We start from the raw sequence: 27,681 nt of genomic DNA, 5'->3' as shown, positions 1-27,681 counted from the left end.
ACTATATATATAACTATATATATATATATATATATATATATATATATATATACACCCTTACCTTCCATTTTAGAATCAATACTGTGTATTGGCTCCAAGGCAGAAGAGCAGTAAGGGTAGGCAATGGGGGTTAGGTGACTTGTCCAGCATCACACAGCTGGGAAGTATCTGAGGCCAGATTTGAAACTAAGACCTCCCATCTCTAGGCCTAGCTCTCAGTCCACTGAGTCACCCAGCTGCCCAAAAAGTTTATATTTTTTACACTTATTAAATTTTGTTTTAAAATCTCTACTTGAGAGGGAAGAAGAACCAAGACAGGCAGAGAAGCAAAGCCAAGATGATGGAGGACCGACAACAACCCAGCTTAATTCTCCTAATATTCTCCTCCAAACAATTTTAAAGTAACTCCTCAAATCAGTTTTGTGGTGATAGAGCCAAAAAAAGGTCAGAATGACTCATTTTTACATCTAAAGATAACTTAAAAAGACAGCATATCCTACTGTATACAGTACTTGGCCTTGGAGGTAGCAAAGACAGTGGTGGTGACTGTAGCAGCAGTTTTGGGAGCTCTAAGTCTAGTCCTGTAAAAGAGGTCAGACAATTGGTCAAAAAGAGATTAGAGGGGTCACTGGTGCTGACTGGCAACTCTGTTACCTACAAGCAGTCTCGGGTTGAACCTCTGGGATAGAGAGGGATGCTAGTGGTAGGTTCGAAGTGAGCAGGGAACCTGATTGAAGTACCACAAATTGAGAGAGGAGGTGGCAGACAGTGGTTAAGCAATGATCTCCTTCAAATTGATTCAGAGAAGGAAATATATACACAATGTACACAGAGACACATTCAATCAGCTATAGAAATCTATCTTGTCAAATTTGGAAGGGAAAGAACATGACAGATATTAAGAGAGTGATTAAAAAGAGGGAAGATGGGGGAAGCTGGATGGCTCATTTGATTGAGAATCAGGGTCTCACACACTTCCCAGCTGTGCAATCCTAGGCAAGTCACTTAAACCCCATTGCCTAGCCCTTACCATTGTTCTGCCTTGGAATCAATACATAGGTTTGATTCTAAGATGGAAGATAAAGATTTAAAAACAAGAGGGAAGATTTAGGGAAGCAGTGTTCAGGAGCAAGTTAGTCTTTTGAGGACGGAAAAGATAAAAGGAGATAGAAGGATGTACAGACGAATATAGGATGGAGGGAAAGAGTAATAAAAGATGTAAATGTGAATAGGATAAATTCACCCGTAAAATGTAAGTGGATAGAAGAATGGATTAGAAACCAGAACTGAACACTGGATTGTTTGTAAAAGACATCCTTGAAGCATAAAAATACATGAGGAACTAAAATAAATGACTAGAGAAGAATTTATTATGTATGCTTCAGCTCACATAAAAAAAAGGTAGGGATAACAAACATATCAGAGGAATTAAAAGAAAAAATAGACCTAATAAAGTTGGATAGTTCAGGAAACTATACTTCGCTAAAAGCTACCAGAGGTAATGAAGTAATATTAAAAAATTGAAGGTCAAATTTATCTGATTAAGGCTTTATTTCTTAAATCCTTAAGTAACTGAGTCAAAAATGATAAAATAAGAGAAATTCCCCTGTTGACAAAATGTCAGCGCATATGACTGTCAGTTTTCAGAAGAAAATAAAGCTACTTATGGAGAACCTTTAAAAATGCTCTAAAACACTATTAATTATTAAATGCAAATTTAAAAACTCTAAGGTTCTACTCCACACATATCAGAAATGACAAATGGTAGAAAGGATGAGTGAAGAATAGGTACACTAAGAAATTGTTGGTAGAGTTGCAAAATGGTTCAATCATCCTGGAGAACAATTTGGAACTATGCCCAAAGGACCTACTATGTCTGCACCCCAAAGAGATCAAAGAAAAAGTAAAAAGGCCTATCTGTTTAAAAAATATTCATATTAGCTCTTTTGTGATAGCAAAGAATTGGAAATTGATGGGATGCTCATCAGTTGAGGAATGAACAAGTCATGGAATATTATTGTAATAGAGCTATGAGAAATGATGAAAGGGGATGGTTTCAGGAAAAAAAACTGCAAGACCTTTATGAACTGATACAAAGTGAAAGGAGAAGTAGGAGATCATTGTGCATAGTAATGGTGATATAATGATGATCAACTGTGAAAGACTTGATTATTCTGATCAATACAAAGCTCTAAGGCAATAAGATTTAGTATGAAAAAAATGCTCCATTTTCTAGGTTTCAGAGTCAACAACTTGTTTAGACAGACCAAGTTTAAGATGTTCTAAATGCATACCATATTTTCCCATTTTTATTATTCCCTTTAATTCAAGATTGTTTTTTGTCTTTGCTTTAACCAGTTGATAGTCTACATATATAATGTCAAACTAAAACTAATATTATTAATATGATTAAATTGTTATTTTTGAAGTATAATCAATTTCATATTTTAAAAGTTGTGACACCAACTTACAACCATCAGGCTGGCTAACATGACAAAACAAGAAAAATAATAAATATTGGAAGGGATGTGAAAAAATTGGGACACATATACTGTTGGTGAAACTAGGAACTGATCCAACGATTTTGGAGAGCTATCTGGACCCATACCCAAAGGGTCAGCAGGACCATTGTCTGTGTCCCAAAGAGATTAAAGATAGGAGGAAAGAACCTACCTGTAAAAAGTATTTATAGCAGTTCTTTTTGTTGTGGCAAAGAACTGGAAACTGAAATGAAGGAATTGATAAGAGTCCAAATATATATCGAATCACACCATTGTAAAATTTCTTCCATTACTTTTTCCCTAGTGTAAGCAATATGTGTCTTGTTTGCTGATGTGATGAACATGGAAATATGTATTATATGATAATATATATACAACCTATATCATATTACCTGCCTTAGGGATGAAGGAGAGGAAAGAAGGAGAGAAAGAACTAGATTTAAAAATGTCAGAAAATGAATATTAATAATGACAATGACATATAATCTAGAAAAAATGAAAAAATTGCAATAATTTTAAAAAAGTTGTGACCAAATATCCTGCCTCCCTTTCAAAATATTCTCACCTAAAACAAGTAAAAACATTTACAACTCTGAGGCTTGTGTATAGTTTTATAAGACTTTGACCTCTATTATGTGTTACTCCACAATCATATTTCACTACAAAATTTTATGACTGTTGTTTCTCCAGTACTTCTCTATAATCACTTTTGCAATGGTCACCAATTATTAAAGTTAATTATATATTGATTAAATTTGGAGTTTTATCAAGTGCTATACATATTTTTTCTACCTTCAAAAACTTCCTTCTGCATTCTGATAAGGGTAACTTTTATCTTTCCTGTTACACTGAAGGGTGATATTAGAACCTTGTAATCGTGCTTTTCCTCCCACCTTCCCTCACTCTACATGAAAAAAAAAATAATCAATTTCCAAATCTTGTGATTTTGTTTCCACAACATTTTTCTTAACTCCTCCTCTTCTCTTCATTGATATAGTTATTGCTCTATTTCAGGTTCTCATTATCTCTTGCCTGAACTATTGCAATAGTATCATGCTTAGTCACCTTTCCAACTTATGCCCTACACAGCTGCCAAGATGACTTTTCTATAACAGTGGTCTGACTATATTATTACACTTATATTATTATTATTTCATTATTTTGTTATTTTCATTAAGTTAATGGAAATGACTATTATTCAGTTAATAGAAGAGGTTTCTTATAAAAGGATCCCATACAAACTACTCTGTTTGACATTTAATACCCTTTCTTACCTCAGTCAACTTATTATTATAACATTCTTTTTCATGCATTTGTGGATCCATTCACACTGGCTTTCTTGTTGCTTTACATGGTAGAACATGTCTTGTCACTATGTTTTTTTATACAGTAATCCTCCATACCTAGAATGTATTCACTCATCACCTCTGCCTCACAGAATCTCTCTCTCAATTTCTCTCTCTCTCTCTCTCTGTCTCTCTGTCTCTCTGTCTCTCTGTCTCTCTCTGTCTCTCTCTCTCTCTCTCTCTCTCTCTCTCTCTCTCTCTCTCCCTGTCTCTTCACTTTTTAAAGACACAGCTGGCAAAATTATTTGGATTTTCTTGTTCTGTCTCATGCATGGTACTCTGTCTCCTCTGGTTTACCTTCATACTGTTTGCCCTCCATGCCTAAATATATCCCCATCATAAATCTGTCACAAAGATATGGTATATGAAAGATGAAATGATTGAGGAAACAAAGCTTTGAACTTGCACATATATCAGTTTATTAAATAAGGTATGCCAATCACATAAGAAATTGTGACCAGTCACCTTCCTCAGTTTTGGCACTAGTCCCAGAAGAGGAGAAAGAAACTTTTATACATTAAAACCAATTAATTAAATAAGACCAATTAATAAAAGAAAACTATTAACCAGGATACAACATTAGGTAATCTGATTTCTACTTGGAAGAAAGATTAGTGACTTTCTAATTTGTGAAAGGGAGAGCAAACAGCTGCAATTCCCTAAAATCAGAAAAAAAGTGTCCTATTTCTCTCAAATTATTGGTGATAAAACAGGCAAAAGGATTAAATGACTTTCCCAGGGTCACATAGTATCAGTACCTAACTGTCTCAAATGATCAAGTGAACTATTATTTGTAAATATGTGAAATATTTAAAAACACTTAGCATAGTGCCAAGAACATAGTACGGGCGATCTAAATGCATATTCTCTGCCTTCCCCTTTTCAGTTCCATCTTAATATCCTTAGTGTCTCCATAGTGTTTTGCACATAGAAGCAATATAATAAACAATTTTTGATTGAATTACTGATCTAGCCATTCACCAGATCCTTCACAGGCCAAATACATATTCCTTCTGCTCCTTGTTTTCCAACTTTTGCTCAACTAACAGTAATCAAATTAATATAATCAGTCCTAAAAAGGTCAGAATAATATTCTGTCCTAAAACATTTTAGATGACTATCCTGAATATAAGTCCAAATAAATATTAGTAACTTAAATTCTGTCTACTTAGTTTTCAAAACTGGAGTTAGAAGTTAGGAAAGCAGACCACTTGAGTCACCTATTCTTCTAATATAAGCTCTTTTATTTTTAGGTCTGGATATGGCTATCACCTTCCTCAATTTTGGCACTAGACCCAGAATAAAAGAGGAGAAAGATTTTTTTTAATATGTTAAAATCAATTAATCAAATAAGGCCAATTTGAAATGAAGTAAATATTACAGACTTCTAGGATACTAATTATTGAATTAGAGTTAAGGTCTCGGCAAAGGAGAAAGAATATATACTTTGGGCAACCAGTCCAAGTAAATGCCAGAAGTTCTCTGCAATGCACTGATAAAATGCTTCCAGCTTAAACACTGTCCTTTCTGTTTAAACACACTATTTGTAGGAGGAAAAGAACTTGGAATCACACTAAGGTGACTCTCTAAATCTTGGAGACAATGGCTGAATTGAATTAGCCTTGGGTTCTTTTATATGTAAATTAATCTCTGCATTAGACACATGCAAAGTGTTGGGAGTGGTTTACCCCAGACTCTTATGTTCATTCTTCAAATGCTTTGCTTTGCTTCTTTTAAAAAAGAAAAAGTACTACAGATTGGATTGATAATTTTGTAAGTTATTGATTCTGGAGAATAATGAAAGTTGAAATAATGTCATACAAATTAAAATTCTTAGCAAGTAAGATGGCACAGAAACTTTTGTTAATTATCAAGTTTTTCCCACAGTCAGTGAAGTTGATTAGAATCACTTGTAGCCTTGAGAATGCTCACACAATCAAATACAAGTAAGTGTCGTCTTTTAATTATCCACACCTGCAAACATTCAAAGAGAAACACCCTGGTGGGTTTTTTTTTTTCTGAAATGGCAGAAATAAACATACTATTCATGTTCAGTCTGGGATTTCAAAGAATGGACCAATCTTCCCTTCTTTTTACGCATGACAAAATAGTTCTTTTCAGAAGGATCTTACATAGCATAGTACTTGCAAGGAATCTGGAATAAAAACTATTTTTGTAATGTCAGAAGAGAATAAACTCATTCAGCCCAAAAAGGTAAGTGAAGCACAGGGGGAGTTCCACACATATAAGGGATACAGAAGCATCTAGACATAGCCAGAATATGTTAATGCAAGAATTGGAGGAATATCTAAATTAAAAATGTTAGCTCTGTGGACACAATTGTCCAATTTCCTTTAGCCATCTTGACAGGCTAATAGAATTTGTATTAATAATTTGGGTGAATAAATTAAATCTTCCTAAATCTTTTTTTCAATAACTTTTACCTTTGAACAGTGGAAACAAAATTAAATGTTTTAGACCTCAGGAGATTACCGAATAATCATTTCAAATAAAGTCATTTAAGCAAAAGAGATGCCAATTTTAAAAGTGGCTTTAGTGATGATAATGTAAAGATACATAGCTTACTAATTTTTCTTCTCATTTTTCAGTGCTTTTATGACATGTCATATTCATGTAAGTGAAGATGCTTTGCATTCTTATTAGGAATCATACATTGATGATGTTATGGATATTATTCTCTTTACATAAATAAATATATGCCCTTGCCTAAGCTGATTAGAGGATCAGTTTTTTAAAAATTATAACCATAATTTCAAAGACTTTGAAAATGAGTTTCAATATTAAGGAGAGGTACATTTAGTGTGCATGATGGGTAAACAAATAGTGATGAAGTGATAGGGGATATGTTTTTAAAAAAGAGTTAAATGGCATCTATGTCCTTTATCATAGCCTCTGAGATTATCTGATATTGCAAATGTAAGACTTAAAAATGGGTAATTTCATTGAAATTATGAAAAATGGAGGTAACTTTTTCAATCTGCTCTTTCTCAAGGATCATCTCCAGGGGTATTGTTAGAGTTAGACTTGCATAGTTTAGGCAAATGTTTGAATTTCTTCAGAAAAAATGGGTGGATGTCATATGATGCTGACAATTTCTCAACATTTGTTGTTCATCTGGTTTGCAATATTCTCAGTTATGTACTACTACTTAAACATAAGAATTAGTCTTAGATCTAAAATTAGAAGTAACCCCAGAATCCATCTAGTATGACCCCAAAATGAATCCCAGAAATATTAAAGTGATATTCCCAAGGTCACACAGGCAGTAATTATCAAGAAGCAGTCGAACACAGACCCTCTAACTTTAGTCACTGCTTTTTGTATTTTATCTGAACCTTATGTATATTTTGAAATTGGTCAGAGTAAATATGGATACCAAAGGTGGAAAGAGTGGAAGAAAAAAAAAAGATACAGAGATTAAAGAGAGAAAAATAAGGGAAGGGAAGAAATTAAAAACATGAATTAAAAAAAAAAGTCTGTTGTTTTTTCACCATCTAAGTCAATTTTGTAGTCAAGAACTGAATTTTAAGGACAAGTATTGCTGGTATTCCTTGGGGAGAGACCTTCACTGTTTTATATGATTACTATGACATTGCTTTTTCTCAGAGAAGAAACCACAGCAATCTGAGAACTACACATTATTAGAGAGAAAATGGCAGAGGGTCCTACTGTCTTTATGAAGCATGTAGGCAGGGCTTGATTAAAATATTGATCACATTTTTATAGTATAGAAATGTGATATCTTGTCAAAGTTTCTGATAACTTTCAGTAATATCTATGGGTTTATTTTAGAGAAATAATTGTTTGGGTTAATCAATGAGCTCATAGCTTTTTTAGTAGAGACTGAACATGTTTTGTTTTGTTTTTATAGCTTAAACTCAGTGACTTAAAATTAAGTATTAGAAACTAGTTTTGAACTCAGAAAGATGAATCTTCCTCTTTAAACCCATCATTCTAGCCACAATACTATATATAATACAATATACAGTACAATACCAAATACTGCTCTCTTTAATTCTAGTGTCTTCTCTCTATTAATTATCTTCTATTTACTCTCTAAATATTGTTTTGCATGTATTTTTCCCTACATTTTCTCCCCCATTAGATTGTAAGCTCCTTGAGGGATGAGACTATTTTCTGACTTTTTTTGTATCCCCAGTTCTTGGCACAATACCTGCCACCTAGTAAGCTCTTAATCAATGCTGATTGATTGATTGATTGATTGATTGAAGCCTCAGTTCACATCCCACCATTTGCAGGATGACTTTTGCCATCTTCACCCCCAGTTACTAATATCTTCCCTTCTGAGATTATTTTCCAGCTACTCTGTACATATATATTTTTGAACCCAACTATTTATATGTTATATCTCCCAATGAAATATCAACTCCTTGAAGACAGGGGCTATTTTTATATGCAAACATACACATACATGCACACAACTTCAGTGCTTAGCACAATGTCTATTGCATAATATGAATCTAACATGTGCTTTGAAAATGATTGATTATAAATGAACAATTGATAAGAGTAGCTGTCAAATATTTTAAAACCTCAAACCTAAATTAAAGAAAGGAAAATCTAAATGTTAAAATTAGCTTTCAACACCTTTGCAAATCACTTTCATTCTGCTCCTTAACTGTCCCCAACCTTCTACTTTTTTTTTTGGAGAAGCTTGTCTGTGTGCCTTGAAGTTGTAATTATCAAACTTAGGCACAGAATATCATCTTAGGAGAAATTCAAAATGTTTACCCAGTGAGAATCAGTGTGAAAATTTTAGTGTATAGAACCCAATTGATCCAGAATAAAAACACTCAACTGTGTGAAAATGATTCCTAAAATTGAAGAATTCTTATTCTTACTCTTATTATGGAGTACTGGGGGCACAAACTAGATTGAAGTCATATACTTAGAGTTGGGTTCAATTTTTAATGTCTCATATTTCTAATCCTTTCTTTTGTCAAATTTGCTTGTTTGCCTGACCAAAACAAAAGGAAAAACAAAAAATTAGGAGAGTAAAACTGTGATTGCTATTTTTTGTCGTCTTATTTTGTTTTGTTTTAATAGGTACTTGGTTCAAATAAATCTCTCTCTCTTTCTCTCTCTCTCTCTCTCTCTCTCTCTCTCTTTCTCTCTCTCTTTCGCTCTCTCTCTCCCTTTTCCTCTCCCTGCCTCTCTCTCTCCCTCTCTCTCCGTCATCTCTTCCCCATGACTAATGCTCAAGAGGCACACGCTTTCAGTCTTTTTATACAATGACTTCAAGGGGCTACTGCAAACACTTCAGAGTTTTTTATTATTACCATAGAGATCACAGGAATAAAAAGAACTGTTACAAATACTCCCTTCCAACTTCCCTCCTTCTTAGAACTATTAAAGGTAACTCCTTAAGCCTTTGAAATCAGAATGGCTTCCCTTTCTATTTTCTATATTTATAAATTCACTCTTCAAGAAGACTAGAGATAGGAATAAAACCCCAACCCAACCTGTGATTTCTTTAATATAGAGAACTCACAGATGAAGAAAAACTCTCTATTAATGCAGGATGCACTTTCTTGGTGGCATATCCTTAAACGGTTAGAGCACTCAAATGGTAAATACTTTGGCAGAGTCACAATGCTGCTGTATGTAAGAAACTCAATTTAAGTACAGTTCCTAGCTCCAAAGGTTCTTTCTCAAGTTATGCTGCCTTTCTTTTAGACAGTAAAAGGTGTAAAATGGTGCAGGTAGGTGGTGAGCAGATAGTGTGCTGGGCCTGTCATCAGGAAGACACATCTTTCTGAGTTCAAAATCTGGTCTCGGACACTTAGTAACTGTGTGACCCTGGGTAAGTCACTCAACCCTGTGTGCCTTAGTTGCTCATCTATAAAATTAACTTGAGGGGCAGCTGGATAGCTCAATGAATTGAGAGTCAGGCCTAGAGATGGGAAGTCCTAGGCTCAAATCTGGCCTCAGACACTTCCCAGCTGTGTGACCCTGGGCAAGTCACTTGACCCCCATTGCCTACCCTTACCATTCTTCTGCCTAGGAGCCAATACACAGAAGTTAAGGGTTTATTAAAAAATAACAGGAGTTGGCAAACCACTCTAGTATCTTTGACAAGAAAATCCCAAATGTGGTCACAAAGAATGGGATGAGACTGAACATACAGACACAAAAGTGCACACATGCAAAAATAGAGCTAAGTTTTAAGAATGTAAAGACAAAAAAACACTTTTCCAACCTTTACAGAACTTGATTGTACTGTTTATAAGATTTATGCTCATGAACAAATCTTTATTAATTTGTGAAAAGAGAAACCTTAGGAAATGGGGTAATGGGAAAAGGCTTTAGGTAGGAGGTGGTATTTGAACAGAAGCTTAAGGAAAAATAAGGACCAAACAGGCAAAAGTCAGGGGTGAGAGTACATTCTAATCATGGAAATCATATGGAGATAAGACACAAAGGAAGAAGAAGCTGTTAAGTTGAGGGGGAAAGCTATTAGTCCAGTTTAATTGAAATATAGAATGCTTGAAGTAAAATAATATTAAATGTCAATAATCATTTATTAAACACTTATGATGTACCATAAATTGTGTCAAACACTGGGAATACAAATATAAACAGAAATAAAAATAATTCCTCTTCAAAAAAATTACATTCTATTAAGGGAAGACAAGCTATAAAAGAGAGCTGAAAAGTTTTTGGGGGAAAGGAAAGTAGAAGAGATGAATGTAGTTGGAGAAAGATACTATAGAAAAAAGTCTGGGATATTCAGGAAGATAGGCTGGTAAGGAATGGAGAACTGGCTGGCCCAGTCTTTCCCCTCAAAATGAAGCATCTGAGAAGAAGTACAAAACCAGAGGAAGATGATGCAGGGCCAGATGATGCTTCCAATATGTGAATTCTAGCTGCATTATAGAGAAATTCTGGGGGAGCCATATATGAACCTTGGAAAGGTATGAGAAATAAATGAGAAAAAGAATACTATGTATATAGAATATATTTAAATTCCAAGTTGGGATATTTTAATTTCTATCCTAGAAGCAATAGTGGGGCACTATTTTTTGAACAGGAGAGTGCCATGGTTATACTTGATTTTTTAAAAAAAGATTATTTTGGGATGTGTATTGAAGATAAGTTAGAGCAGATAGGGTCTAAAAGCAGAGAAAACAATTAAGAGAATATTACAAAGGTCCAGAAGGGGGGGATGGAAGCTTGAATTAAGGTACTGACCATGTGAATACAGGAAAAGAGACAGAGGGGATAGAGATTGTGGGAATAGAATCAAAAAGATGTGAAGAATGATTGAATTTGAGGGACAAAGTTGTTATCCTCATGGAGGGGATACACAAAGACAAAATAACAAATTGTTAGTGTATTCATTCAATGGTAGGTAATTTTCCTTCTCTGGTTAAAGAAAATGTCAGTACTTTGCAAAAAAAAAAAAAAAAAAAAAAAAAAAAAGCTTTGCAAAGTTTAGTAAAACCACATCTCTTTCTTTGGTCATATAATTGCTTTTTGCTTTTTTTGTTTCCGGACCTGTGATTTCATTGTGAATAGGAATATTACTTTACAAAATCAATGAGTATGCTATCAGAGAGTTGCCTGAAGATCTGACAAGGTCAGATATTCAGAGCAAGCCAGTTTTTTATATGTCAGAATCAAGACTTGAATCCAGATCATCCTGATTCTGAGGTCTACAATCTATCTATTACATCAAACCACTCAATCACACCCCTAATAGGTTTCTTCCTCTTCAGTGATATTTGATATTTATTAGGGAGATAGGAGAAAAAAGTATTCCACCAACACGTGCCTCTCTTGATAGGTTCCGAGTTTTAGTTTGGTCCCTTTAGATTAGTAGCCAAGGACATAAAACCAAACAAATCTATATACCAAGACCATAAGTTAGGTTTATTCCAACTCTAATAGACCAGGCCAGAGAACTCAGGAGTAAGAGTGACTCCAGTTAGTGCTCATTGCTCAAATTCAGTTTTAATAAAGAGAGCTATAACTAGCATGAACTAATTAAGCCCTATGTTGTCCCTGGAATTCTCCATCTTTTGAAGACTTTGCACTATGAAGTCCTATAAAGAACCTCCTACTCTCCTGCCCTACTGAAACATTCCCAGGCTTTTTTTTTGGGGGGGGGGGTTTATGCAACTGCACCTTAAGGGTCCTACCTCACCTTCTGGGGTCAACCTGCTAGGGCAATGCCACTCTTCCACTCCCCCCTTTTTCCTTTTGCTTCTCCCAAACGCTGGTCCATATTGGAGGGCTTTCCAATGTGACTGTGATGGGAACATTTTGATAGTGGTCCTTTTTGTCTCCTTGACCTGTTTCCTTGACCATTTTCTTCCTCTGAAAGTTTGCCTGGGGCTTGGCTTCTGCCCGATTTCTGTCTTTTTCCTTCTTTCAATCATGCCTCCTCTTGGGAAATACCCTTGTCTTAGGAACTAATGGATTCTTCCTTGTGCCTCCTTTCATCCCCATCATCTTCTCTCAGGGTTTGACCAAAATGGTTTTATCATACCTAAATTGAATAGAAGTAGGGACTGATTTTGCCTTTTTTTTTTTTGGCATTACTATAATGCCAGATGTATTGTTCACTAATATGGATTCAGTTTATTCTTTCCTTTTGGGATAATGGAAGGACTTTGATATTGACTGTTATAAAGGAGTTATACTGCCCCCAAACAAAATAGAAATTTAATTGTGGATTTCTGAATTTAATAGAATTATAAACAATGGGTACAATCGAGAAGCAAAGTGTTATTTTAGACTATACTTCTGAATTCATTTGTCTTGGTGTTTTTGATTCAGTGGTGGAAATCTAGTTCAGGACCTTATTTATTCTTCCTAATTAGTAGCTTTTGCACTTTATCCTTCTACCTTTCATGGGCATCCAAGAGATACAAGGTAGAAGGTAATCTGGTCTATATCAAATAAGGGAGAAATGTTAGGGAACTAGGACATTTTTTAATCTTCTACTACATGTATACAAGTAGATGATATGTCACATTCTTTTGCTGTATCTCATATCCAGTGGCAGAGCTGAATTTTGCTACCAGAAATCTTGTTCTTCCGTTCAAACCTCTAAAACAATACTTGACCTGTCACATTGCTTTGGGGGAGATGTTCCTGTCTTGGATTAGTGGAATGCTCATAGCTTCTGACCATCGCTAGCAAAAGCATGAAGAACAAAATTGTTATGCTGCCTGACCCAAAGTAGGATGCTTTTTTTACTCTTCTAACCTGTGTGTGAATTTATCCAGTGTTCTTCTTTTCACAGCTATTATGAGCTCTGGCTAGATTATTAGGCTTATGGTCTATACTGGCTACTTTCCAAAAAGGGACTAAAAATACAGTGTAGGCTAAGGGACGCCTTAAAAGTGAGCAAAGATTTGTTGCTCGACTGGAGAGCCACAAAGTAGAAGCAATATGCAAATTACTGTTCTCATATTGATGTATTTCTTAGTGTGAATGTAGGCCAAAGGTAATATATTCTTCTACCTACATTTCCATTCATCAGACCACACATAATATAATACTTTGAAAAAAAAAAGGTTATTCAGGTTATAGAAGAAGCTAAACTGCTTTGATGTTTCTCTCTATAAATTTATCCAAAGCATCCACAATAATGCTCCAATTTAAAAACAGAACTCCAAAATGCTCTATTTATATTTACTATACAAGGGGATTGGGTGAACTGTTCAAAGGACAGAAAATTATCTAGGAAATGATGTTGCCAACAGAAAAAAATAATGTGATAGAGAGATCAAGATTCTTTTTTTTTTTTTTTTAAAGTAGGCCAGTTAGAAGTGAGGTGAAAATAAAAACCAGAAAACAAAACTGGAAGGCTTGACATATTTAGGGCACAGGATTCTTGATAGATCATTGTCTTCCTTTCTTTGCTGACCCAGATAGTTGCTAATATCAGTCACAGAGAAAATCATCAGAATATAATCACCCATTTATGGCTATTTCTCTCCCAAGTGGTCTGTCAACTGAACTAAAGGTTCTGATTTATTCACCTTTATTTATTGCTGATACTGTCTTTGCTTCTGTTCAACCCGTCTTCTTTTTTATTCCCTCACACATAATGCAAACTTCTCTCTGGAGACTTGAGCATGCCTGCCTGTTATGGGTGTGCCTTTCCTAGATGCAGTCTTCTGGAAAAATTACACTATTTGCTGATCTAATGACAAACGCCTCTCAGGGATAAAGCATAAAACACCAACTAGGGTTCATTTCAAGATACACAGACTGCAACATGAAGCATCCTTGGAGGATATATTTATTAAAGGAATACCAGGAAACTGCCTGAGAGGCATGGCACAGAAGATAAAAGTCAGGGCCTTGGAGCCAGAAATCACGGGGTTCAAGTCCCACTTCTGTCACGCGCTGGATGTGCAATCATGGGAAAGTTACTTAACTTCTCAGGGCTCTAAGAAATGCTCAAAGACTATAAATTGCAGAGAAGGTGCTAACCTGTTATGTTGGATGGAATTTCCTCATAGAGGAGTTTCCTGTGCTAATGAAATCACAAGTTTGGTCCCTATCCCTGTGAGAAAGATTGTGTGCTACTAAATCTCAAAAAAAAAAAAAATAGAAAAGAAAAGAAAAGAAAGAAAAGAAAAGAAAAGAAAAGAAAAGAAAAGAAAAGAAAAGAAAAGAAAAGAAAAGAAAAAACATTCTTGGGATGACTCTATGTCCCCTTTCTGTGTTTGCTCTTTAAAAAAAGTATGTGTGTTTAGACAGATACATACTTAAATAAGTGCTTTTATTTTTCATCCATATACTGTCTTGCTTTTCAGCAAAGAATGAAAATTTTAACCATTTCTTACCTCACACACACAAAAAAAAGAAAGGCAGCGTGGATACAGAAATAACCTACAAGTCAAGATGTCATGAATCTAAATATTGCCTTTATAAACACTAGATATGTGATCCTAGGAAAGTCATTTAACTTTTTGCCTGAGGTAATTTTCTGAGATTATAAATGACAGAAAATGTACTGATCTACATTGGTTTGAGGAATTTCTTCCCTGGGAGTTAGACAAATAAAAATGTGATTAAAATTATTTTTAAAATGATGCAAAAAATAGGTAAAAGCTCAAAACAATAAGTTTGCCAGATAATTTATCTAAATGACTACCAATATCCAGAAAAGTAAAAACATCTAAATTATGTATTTTATTTATTTATTTTTTTTACTTTTCATCCAGATGTTTGGCATTGTTTAGGCAGTCACTAACTACCAAATTATATATCTAGCCATTTCTTATTCTGTACCACAAGCTACCATTTGAAATAATGAAAATGGGGCAAACAATACTAATTTAGCTTTTTCTTCCACTGGGAAGACAGATGTGTTAATAGTTTTAAAGCATAGTGAGGGTAAAAATGCTACATAACAAAGCATAAATATTTACATTTTACCTCAGGGCACATTATTATTTTGTAGAATGATGGTAACACTTCAATTTTATTGAAATAGGACATTTTAGAGCATGAATCCAATATTTTTATATTATATTTTCCCTCTAATTTCTTTTTGAAGAGGAAAATGGCAGTCCACACTTTTATTATTCCACTTCCTTTAATGTATTAGATGAAACATAAAATATTTTTTTTCCTTTTCTGAAGAGGGGAAGAAAATAAAAGTGTTTTCTTTTGGCAATTAAGATTTTAATGAAATAAAGCATTCTGGAATGAAAATTGATCACCATATATAATTTGTCTGTTTTACATTACCTGTAAAATCGCATCCTTGGATTAAGTAGTTTTTTTTTTAATCGGTTTACATCTCCAAGCATGACTGTAGTTCCTTAAATATTTATACAGGCTTAATGTACATCATGCTGTTTTTATTAATTTTAACCAAAAGCCTCTCCTACCAATTGCTACTTAATGACTATATTGCTTTTCCTCTTGATCGCTTTTGTTCTTTGCTAAAATATTTTTTACAAAGAAGAAATAAAGCTTGAAATGAAGAGTAAGAGAGCTAAATAAAACACCACTCTGAATGATTCACCATTTCAGGGAAGACAGCCCTCTGACTCACCTGTCTCTGGCAGACAACCATCCTCGGGTTTGACTGCTCAAAGAAATTTTCTTTCTTTTTATTTATCAGTTAAAACAACAATAACAAAACATTCTTTTAGTTTGATGCAGGTGATCTGAGGCTTAGTGTAGCTTGATAAAAACACTTCAAAGTCCTTGAATCATTTCTATCTCATTTTACCCATCAGCAAAAGAAGAAAGGCTCTTAAGAGCTTAGGCAAATCAACGGGATGAAAAAAAAATTAAGAAATTCATATGGAGTATAATCCATTTTCGGAATCCAATACTCATTTGTGTAGTGAACATTTTAAAAACACCAATTTTATGTCCCTGTAATTGCTTATAATGTTATTTTATAATTTTATTGTATTTTGAGTATTGACATAAACTTTTGAAGTTTATAAACTCATTGTGCTATATTTTTATAGACCTGGATATCCAGTCCCCTTTCTGTAAATAGCTTTCTTGTTAATTCCTACTAATTGAGAAATTTAATTTAACCTACTTAGCTAAATTATACATTGGAGAAAGTAGTTTTACTTATTAAATAGAAATGCCTTTCTCTCTCAATTATCCCCTTTTCTGTGTCCCTTTAAAAAAAATTTAGAGCTCCTAACATATATTTGAAATGAACGATCAAACTCTGGCTTTTTGGAGCTGGACTACTGAAGGAAACCCTTAATTTGTCATTTGATGTATTAAAGGATTGGGGAGGGGAAATATTTTGATTAGATTTGATGTGTTAATAGCCAAAAACATATTTAAGTGCAAATATGGAAATTGTTTCATTCCAGAAAGCCATAAGTATTCATTTGTATTTTATATTTTACAAACCCTCTACTTGTCCTTAATTAAATTGAAAGGGTTATAAATATAAGGATAGCTTTCCATTCATTTCTAGTTTCTAAAGCTACAAGATTTACTCAGATACCTGAGTATTTTGAAGAAAAATTTCAAGACATTTTGAATTGATTTTAAATTAAATGATTATTTCTCCTTTTTATTTTTAGTGTCTTCTTTTTTTAATGTGATCCAATTCAACAAGAAAAAAAATCACTGAATTTCTCTTATAATGAATATTATGTTCATCCATTCTCACAGACTACAGGAAAAAAAAGATACACAGAATTCCTGAAGAGGTTTTTTTTATCCTGATCCTAAAATTTGGAAATCCATCCATAATTGTTTATGCCATACTATTTTATTTTGGTTTGGTTTTATTTTTATTACAAGTTAAGACTAATATCTATTTTGCTCTATAAACACTATTCTTTCCAATAGGATAAGCCATTTTTACACTTGATTTTATCAGACCCATCACCAGTTCTGCTCAGAGTTTTAATAATAATGAGCATCTCTTCTATTTTTAGTCACTTTGATAGAGTGCCTAGGTCTGAGTTTTCTGCAGTTTTAAGATCTTTGTAAAATGATAAGAGGAACCCTTTATAGCTGAACACTGGCTATTCAGATTTCTGATTCACCTGAATTAGTCTGACTTTCAAAGGTCTTCTAATTAAGCATCTACCTTTGCCATTCTGTTTCCTAATCTGATCTATTTGAGGACTTCTTCCTTCTCTCATCCTCCCATATAAATTTTATTCCTTCCTGCCTCCTTTAGATCATAGCATCATAAATGCCCAGCTAATTGTATCTTCTTTCCCTAGAATGTCCCCTTTCTCTATATGTGCTTCTTTTTCTTTAAATGCTAGCCAAATCCCCTCTCCTTCCTGAAGTTACTGCAGCTCCCTCCAGAATACAGTAATCTCATCTACTGAAGTCTTTATAGAACTCATTGTCAGTAACAGCTGTGTGACTCTAAATCAGGTGCTGTCATTGTTTTTTACAGTAACTTTTAGTGCCACGCACAATTTAATTGTCTCCCTAAAATGACAATAAACTTCTTGAGAGCAGAGCCTCTTTTTATACCATAGGAAAGTGACTAATCCAGTGTTTTGAACATAAGAGATTCTCCAGAAGTGTGTACTGAATGAATTAGAGTATAAATTGACTTAAACATCAATGGATTTAAAAAGAATTAAGAAACCTAAATTAATCCAGGTTTTTCCCCTAATTCTAGCTTGTGTACATTTGAACTATACCTTTATCATTTCAGAGTCTCAATTTCCTTCTCAATAAATGCAACATTTTCTAGCTCTAGTATTGTATTAATTAACTAATTCATCTAGTAAACTGCCCTTGGAATTCTAGGTAAACTCCAGTGCTACAAGCCTATCTGCATTTAAATATAGTAGTGTTTCCCCAGTGTGGATAACCCCTCCCAACCTTTTCAGTTAAGATGTCTTGAGGCAGCTCTCTGGATAAGCCCTATACCTAAACATTTAGATCATGCAAAGCCAATCCAGTGTATGAGATGCTGCTGGTTAATTTTGTTTTATATTTTTACAAACTAAACAGGATGGCGATGTTGTCTTCTGTCTACTAAATCAGTACAAATTCACTTTTTATTTTATGAAAGTTCCATGTGAACCCCTCCTCCATTCCCCGAAATTCCTTTCTACCCATTTGTAAATGCAATAGCATTAACAGAGGACAAAGTAAGCTATTCTGGTTCACATAAAGATAAAGGAGAAAAGAGAAGTCAATAAAATGTTATAAATTACAAAAAGGAAATAATCTCCTTTCCAAAGAAATTATAACATTTTATTTTTAATACTTTTTAAGGATGACAGTCAATCATTAATTTCCACATTCTAACTTTAATTCAGAAGTATATAGAACATTTCATTGCCTGACTTTCCTTATCTTGGTACATAGACATTTTTTATAAAATATTCATTGGAATCTGTTGACTATAGAACTTTGGCAATTCTCCTGAGGACCCCTGATAGTTTTTCAGTCAGTGAGTTCTGCAAAGGCTCTGGCAGCATCAGCCACTGTCTATAAATCAGACTCGAACTATTTTGTGCCGCTTTTAAAATTACTGCCATCAACAAAATCCATGAGCATGAATTACTTAATCTATGCAGATGTTGTTAACTTCATTAATTATTAAATCTGAACAATAACGCAAGAGTTCCACTTGCCTTAATCCAGAACATTCAAAATTCTGCTTTGGGGAGGGTCATTTATAGGTTTGACCACTAGATGGGAGTAAATATCCTTTTACTCTTACAAGTAAGGCAGGTCAGACAGTGGTTGGCATTTCTTTCCTTTAGGTGTAAGGTAATTTTAGGTTACTGCACTGAAAGCTCCTGGACTGGCTTTTGTTAACTAGTGGAAGTTACACATAAGATTGAATTGCTTTTCTCAAGACTTTAAATTGATCTGAAACAATTTTCTTCTTTCCTGTCAGCTTAGTTAATCAGGTGATTTCACCACGAATGAATTCTAGAGAAACTTTTTTCCTCCCTCTGTTCCTTCCTTCCTTCTTTCCTTCCTTCCTTCTTTCATTCCCTCCTTCCCTCCCTCTTTCCTTCCTTCCTTCCATCCTCCCTTACTTCCTTCATTCCTCCTTCCCTCCCTTCTTTCCCTTCCCTCCTTCCCGCTCTCCTTCCTTTCTTCCTTTCTTCCTTCTTTCCTTCCTTCACTTCTTTCTTCCCTCCTTCCCACTTTCCTTTCCCCTTTCCTTCCCTTCTTCCCTTCTCTCCTTCCCTCCTTCATCCTTTCCTCCTTCCCTCCTTCCTTCCCTCCTTCCCTCATTTCTTCCTTTCTTTCTTTCTTTCTTGCAAATTAGTAAACCACTTTTCTTTATCAGTTTATGCATTGACTAAATTGCTGAAATTAAGAAGTGGTTATAGAAAAAAATCAAAACAATTGCACATTTGTTGTAAATGTATTTTTGACATTTGGAGTGCTTTACCACGTTATGTTATAGAGCTATGCCAAATATTAGACATCTAGACATAAGCAAAATAATCTTTGTATCAAGTAAGCAAAGTAGGTCAAAGAAATTATAATTGGATTAAATTAACACATAAGTAGTTTCTCTCTCTCTCATTGATAGATTAGAAAATGATTGGAAAATAGCAAAGTAAAAAATTAATCTCATTCATAGGATCATAGTCTGAAAACTGCTAGGGACTTGAGGATTCATTCAGTCCAAGACCTTCATTTTACAGACGAGGTGGTACTAAAGGTCCTCATGGTGTAATGATTGGTCAGTGCCACACTTGTAACTGGTAGAGTAACAATTTGAAGCTAAACCCCTGACACTAAATTCAGTACTCTTTCCACTGTGCCATGATGCTTCCTTGTCCTCCAAATTTAGAGGATTTTCCATTTCATTGTTATTGGATTTACCTATATTCGTTAGAAAGAGGTGGTATTGGGTGATAAAACAAATTCTCACTTTAAAATGTCATGGTTTGAGTGTGTGTGTGTGTGTGTGTGTGTGTGTGTGTGTGTGTGCATGTGTGCCTGCATGTGCACATGATAGAGTGGGCTTCTTGCTATAAATATACAAAGAGGTCATAAGCATCTGGAGGCAGAAATAGTGAATTTCCATGACAAACCTTAGGTTTTCTACTGTTGTTATTGTGACAGGACTCTGATGCTATATCTAGTATTTTATAGTTAGTGGTGCCTGCCAAGAAAAAAAATATGGGACAGGTATGAAAATTATTAGACTCTTAAAAATTGTTGAGAAATGTAAGTTGATGTGAAAAACAAGAATATTGGTCTTCCTGCACATATCACATATAAAAGAAAGAAAGATCTCTCACTGAGCTGCTTTCATTGCACTTCCCATTTGAAGAGAATCCTTATAGTTTTAGCTGTGCAATGGAATCCACCTCTGTCAGGTAAACATGAATGGATCTCTGGTCTTGTTTAGGATATCTACATTTATCTTATGCAAACCAGCAGTGTTAATGAGAGTGATTGTCCTTTTGCATAAGATTCTCTTCTTTGCAATATGATGTTTGGTAGCATTAGTATGTGACTTTAAAGGCAGGATGCATATTTTAAACTTTTCTTTCCTGCTTTACTTTCAGCTAGTACAAAAAAATCTTTTCTATTTAATTTGTCTTGCTACCTCCTTGGATTAAGCGGTATTGTTCATAAACCTCATTAATTTAGTTCAAGGTTTCTCTCATTTTGTTCAATAAGGAAACATTTTTCCTCCTTTGCTATCATATTATAGTTGTTATTTTTGGTGAGCTGAAACTAAATTGACAAAATGAAAATCTTCATATAATGCTACATTTGATATTGGGTTTGGTGTTTTCCTCAGACTAAGAAATGCATTTTTTATTTGTAGAAAATATTTCAAAACAGTATTCAAATGGGGAGGGGTTCTACAGCAATTTTGCAGTTACATATATTACTATCATTAGCTACTAAGTATTAACATCTGATATAAGAAATAGCTGAGATAGCCAATAAGGAGGTGACAGAGAAAGCAGTCATGATATCAGATAAGAAAGGAGACTTTAGATTAAAGTGCTTGTCTGATTAAAATACCTCTAATAACCCACTTAATAATGTTGAATTACATGGCAACTTTTTTTTTTCAATAGGGAAATTAACTTTAGGAGGTTCTAATATATTTTTTAATTAGACATATTTCAATAATGCAAATGATATGAAATACATATTAAATCAGTTCAAATGAGCAGCTATGTTTCATTAATAGACCCCATTTTCAAATGGTTTAACAAGTTTACAAACTTGATGAAATTTATCTCAGTTCTTATTCTCCCTCCTTTTCAACATACATACACAGGCACACACACTCACAGACACACACACGAGTAAGACTGAAATTCCTTATGAAAATCACAGTTTGTTTTCTCAACTTTTCTGCTTAAATTACTCTCATATTATATCAGTTATATTGAATAATTGATTTATAAAATAACCAATAAACTTTTGTTTTTGCAAAGAAAGAAATGTGATGCTAGTTGAAAGAAAATTATTACACTTCAATGTCTATTGTACTTCACTAAAATTTAAATGTTTATGCCTTCTCATGTGCTGAAAAGTTATTTTTTAAATATTCTGACACTAATACTCTACTTCTTTTATTTTTATGAAAGAAAATTTCAGGGAAAAAGTTATTACTGCCTTAGGTTTTCCAAATTTATCTAGTCAGAGAAGTAGAATGATTGTTTTCAAAGGACTATAAATTTCAGGTGGGGATGAGTGTAATAAATTTATTCAAAAGCCCTATTTATTTTAAAAAACATGTCTTTTGTCTCTATTGTCTCCTGAAGAAAAAATCCAGATATTTCGATGGCGTCATTTTGTTACCTTGCTTGAACTGGCATCTTCTTTGTTATATCTCAATTAGCACTTTCCATTAAAGTAAATTTTTTTAATCATTGAATCTCCTACAAACAATCTAAGAGTACAATTATTAAGATAAAATTTAATTTTTATGATTTTTAACAGTCTGTTTTAAGCCAAGTTTTAATGATGGGAAAAATCATCTTTATTACAGTTAAATTTGCACAAAGTGTATTGTTGCATTCTTCTGTGGCTTTTTCATATGTTGGCATTTAGCTAAGTAGTCTGGATGGTTGAGAAAACTCTGGATCTCTGCCCAGCTGATCTGACTGATTGCTGCACAACCAATTGCAGAAAGAGCAGAGGACACCAAATCAACTGTGCTATGGACAATTTCTGTCATATCATGTAGAAAATGGCCCTAGTATTTGTAACTTGCATGTATTACCTACTTCAGGATAATATGAGCACCAATGTAATATATCCTAGGCATCATAAGTTAATTTTTTTTCCTGAAAAATCAAGCATAGTTCAATGTGTCTGAGATGGTGAAGGGAATGGAGTAGGAAGTGGAAGAAACAAAAGAAAAAATAGAACATTTCTAAATATAATAGTTTTTAAATGAATGTTCTTTCAATTCTTATCAAAGGGAAGGATATACCTTATTTTTTTGTCCCAAATCTACTTATACTTCAATTATTTTATCTAAATCTAAATTTGTTAATACCTAAGAGTGAAGAAAGCACTGAAATTGTAGGCAAGGAGAAACGTCTGCCTGTACCCTAAATATGCTGTTATATCATCTGCAAACTTCCCTTTATCTCTCATTCCCTTAGTTTCTCTATCAAAGACAGCAGCCCCGGATCTTTCCCCAGTTACCTTCTTTCCAGCACAGGATTAGTAAGGAAATGAATAAAGTAAATCCCTCTGAAGAGCTCTGAAAATTACAATGTAAGATATCAATATGAAAGGAAATTATTTTTATTCAAACATTAGCTAAGAGTAATTTTATACATTTAACTGAGGATTGTATATAAGAATGAAAAGGACATAATGATAAACTAGATTTTTGTATATACATTATTGGAGGTGTGGAGAGGACATGCAGGCACACATGCCTATGTTAGCTTGTTTATGCTATTTGTGGAAGATTACTAAGGGTGACTTATAATTACCTGAACTTATATTCTGTACCCCTCCACCCCAATTTAAGAATGCAATGCCTTTGGTATAAGTATACCCAATTTATGTATTTGTTTTGTTATATCTTGATCTTTATATGCATGTCTATATATTCATATACATTTCTGATAAAATTATATACACATTATTTGAGCTGTCATATTTTATAATACTTATTAGATTAGATAATTATAATATTGAAATTAATTATAATGAAAAAATGAATTATCTTTAGGACTGCTAAACTAAACTATAGATTTCTATATAAACAGAAACAATTAAAAACATTTGGGCAAAATGTAAAATAAGGAGAGGGTAAATAACATATTTTGTTGTTATTTATTTTTACATTAGTGCTTAATTTTTTCCCTTGGGATTTATTGTTATTGTTGTTAAAACAATTATTAGAGTGGGGAAATCTAACCTATACCCTATAAAAAGCTGAAGGACTACATTCTGACTGCAATAGCATTCAAAGTTTACAATATTTTAATGAGTACTTTGGATGCAAATTAATTGGTGAATTGATAAATAGAGATATTTATTTATTGAACGCATAGGTCAGCTTGGGCAATTGAAACTGACAACCTGAAAGAATTAAAAATAAATAAGCACAGAAAGGGAAAGAGAAAATTTGTGCCCGTTGAGTCCGTTTAGAACAGACTGCTTATCACTTAGTAAGTCGTGAACACTTGCCATATGACCTCTGTTCCAGGTATACAAAAGAGTATAAGTTAGGTTCCTTATAATTATTACAATATTATAAACCTGTAAGGGACTTTATAGATGAGCTAGATCAAAACCCTTACATACAGATGATGAAAGAGATCCAGAGAAGTTGAGAATTTTCTAAGGCACACAGGTAATAAGTAGCAGTCAGAATTGTAATTCAAGATTCATTACACTTTCCACCTCCTCTTTTTGGAGCCATAAAAATTATAAAAATCTCAATATCATTAAACAATTAAAGCGTGTTTATATGTGTGTATCTATGTATGTATGTTATAGACTATAAGTCCTTTTAGCAATTTTGTAGAATTCACCTATTTCACTTCAACATTTGAAAACATCTTGCATTCTTGTATTTTTTGAATCAGTATCCAGCCTTCCTTAACAAAGTCCTGTTTTCCTTCAACAGATTTTTTTTTAGTAGTGAGAACATGTAATACATTACTAAAGCCAAGTAGGACCACAGTAAAATAAAGCTGTCGACCTCAGTATTTCCAAACTCTAGTAGAACAAGTCTCTCTAAACAATCCTATTTGATTTGGGAATTTTCCAAGTCAGCTTAACATAAAATACATTTTAATTCCAGAATAATCAGCCAGAAGGGATGGTTTTATAGTCCACACATCAGGTTTGAAATAGTTAGACTTCCTAAAACTACAGGTTCAAATCCCCATAGTCCTCCATCCTTTGTAGGTAGCTAAATTAAATACGATGCACCAGTCAAGGATACCTCCATGAATGAGAGAAGTGTGTGTGTGTGTGTGTGTGTGTGTGTGTGTGTGTGTGTGTGTGTGTGTGTTTGAGTGAGCGTATTTTTAGATGAGACCTCCAGGATGAGAGTATTAGTTGCACTGTGTGAAGTTCCCAATGCAGTGTTTTGTTTTGTTTTGTTTTTTCTTTTCTTTTCTTTCTTTCTCTCTTTCTCTCTTTTTTTTTAAAGCGGAGTGTGTAGCTCATGAATGGCTGCAACTTCTGGGAATCTTGCCAAAAACCTGGGGCAATAGGAGAGTGTAACTTTGCTCTAAAGGAGATTAAGCTCCCTTTTTATAAAAGGTTCCCCCTGAACCCCACCATTGTGAGGGCTACAGTCATTATTTTCCATGCTAGAATGCGAGTTAATGCACATGCCTAAAAAGTAATATCTTAATTCCCCCTCTGTCTCCCTGTCTGACAGATCTGGTAAGGATTTTGTTTTGTTTCTGTTTTTATTTTGTCCGGAGATAACTCCCAAGTTTCCTCATTCTCACCAACACATACATTTTGCTATTCCAGGGGAAAGGATTATATTTAATAGGCAGCCAAATAAAGGAATTGGTTTGACTTGTGGGTAGCCTGTTTAGCTAGTTATAACATGGGGTCAATAAAGTTAAAGTTACTTGGTTCAATCCCCTATTAGTTTTCTGGATTCCCTGATTTGAAACTTTGGGCAGTAATTTTCTATTCAAAGTAATCTGTCTTACACTGCATCTTAGTGGTCAGAAGGAGGTCAGAGTAAGACAATAAGTATACATAGGTAAGACTCACACTTTTCAAATATTTAAAAATGTTCAAAGTGGGTCCTGGGTCGATAAATAATATATACATCACATATTAGTCAATATATTCATTAATATTAAATTATCCTTGCAAATATGATGATACTATAAACCATTATCAAACAAAATCACAAATATATACACATATTGCTATTTAAATAAATATGTGGACATGTATACACATATACATGTGTAAATTAGTCATAAAATATATATATTAAAAGCCTGTTGTGTTCTAAAGATTGTGTTAAGCAATGGGACACAAATGGAGGCAAAAGATGTTCCCTGCCCTCAGGAAACTCACAATCTAATAATAGAGGACCCTTGTGCATATGTGCATGTATAGCATATCTGTGTTTATTATTTTATCATTATCTATATCCATCTATACTCTTTGTCTATTAAAAAAAAAACATTTATGCCATTACTGAGTAGGTGGAGAACAAAAAAAGGAGGTGAAGGTAGAAAAAAATTCACCATTTTCCTAAAAATATAACTCTTTATATATCAGTCTATCTATCTTATTGTAAATGGCTCTGAGTTACAATGGGGGGTCCCTCCAAGGAAGATTTCTAGGAGACTATGAACAAAAGTCCCACAATTAGGGCAAGCCTAGAAGTGTTATGCTATGCATTGTTGAAGGGAAGATCTCACAACTCCATCAGAATACTGAAGTTTATAAACCTTATTTATGATATATATATGTGTAATTTCTTCTCTTAAAATGAGCAGTAAAGTATTAACTGCTGTGGGATTAGGCATAGGAAACTTTTAAGCTTTAACCCTCTAGCTTTAACATCAAGACAAAAAAAAGTCAATGGATTAAGGGCTTCAGTCTGCTCACCAGTGATAGAATGGTCTTTCTCACAGGGCTGTTAATATCAAATGAAATAATAGATGTGAAAGTACTTTGAAAAAGTATAAATTGTTTATGAGTATAAATTATGATTAGTTTTCTAATTAATTCATGGAATAAGGTGATGTGAAAATTATCAGTGATTTGTTTTTGGAAACTTGAGAGGACTATGTAATTGTAAAATTATTTGTTAAGTGGAAAAGAAAATGTCATGAAATTTTCATTTCAATATTTTAACTGATATGTATAGTACAGCACATGAAATATGCTAAATATAATAGGAATAGTGAGAGTTTCAGAATATTCTCCGATTTATTTCAGGATCCTCAAAGCCATATCAGTAATAGAAAATGGAAAGAAATGTATATTTAAATTAAACATAGTAGCAATGAATTCCCTTCCTTCTTTTCATTCCCTCCTCATCCCCTCCCCTCTCTTTTCTTTTCTACTCTTCTCTCTTTGAAAAGACATTATTGAATCTCTGTTTTTGCTATGTATTTCTTTGTTTGGTTTTGTCTTAATTTTTTAGAAGTAACTATGGTATATTATTTGCATTTCATCTCAGAAGTATACATGCAATAACAATATTTTTAGAAGTTCAATCATTTTTAAATGGATGGTCTCCATGATCCTACAAAAAGTTCTTTCTGAACTAAAGCAAGTCAGTTTTCTTGGTTTCCCTTCTTTGTCTCTGCACATTCAAGTTACATGAATTCTATTCCCCAAGGAAGTAAAATGTGGCAGAAAAAGCCCTGGAAACAGAACCAGAAAATCTGGGATCAAATCCTAGTTCTGACATGAACTAGTTGTCATTGCAAAGTTCACATAGCAACTTATGAGCCTTCGTTTTCTTATATGTATATGGGAATAGTTATATTGGAACAATAATACTTGTATTGCCCTCTCCTAGGCTGTTGTGAAGCAAACCTTTTGGATACATTCAATATGTGATATATAATTCATAAATAGACTCAGATGATAATTAATCTAGAATAGAAATGGATTTCATCTACTCTAACTCTTTAACTTTACAAATGAAGAATTGAAGCCCAGGGAGTTTGCTGAATGTTGTACAGGTAGTAAACATTTTTTTTTCTTTTTGTATTTTGTCATTGCCAATCCATGTCCCTTATTCCTTTAGAAACTAAACTCTGACTCACCTCCTTTAAGAAAGCTTCTTGAATCAAATCATTTTGAATCAAATGGATTATTCTATTCAATATATTCATATTCTGTATTTTCCTAGTCAGTTTGTTTTGTTTCTCCAACTAGAATGCTAG

Source organism: Gracilinanus agilis, chromosome 4 (assembly GCF_016433145.1).
Source record: "Gracilinanus agilis isolate LMUSP501 chromosome 4, AgileGrace, whole genome shotgun sequence".
In the NCBI taxonomy this organism is placed as follows: Eukaryota; Metazoa; Chordata; class Mammalia; order Didelphimorphia; family Didelphidae; genus Gracilinanus; species Gracilinanus agilis.
The sequence above is the reverse complement of the archived record's forward strand: the minus strand, read 5'-3'. Positions refer to the sequence as shown.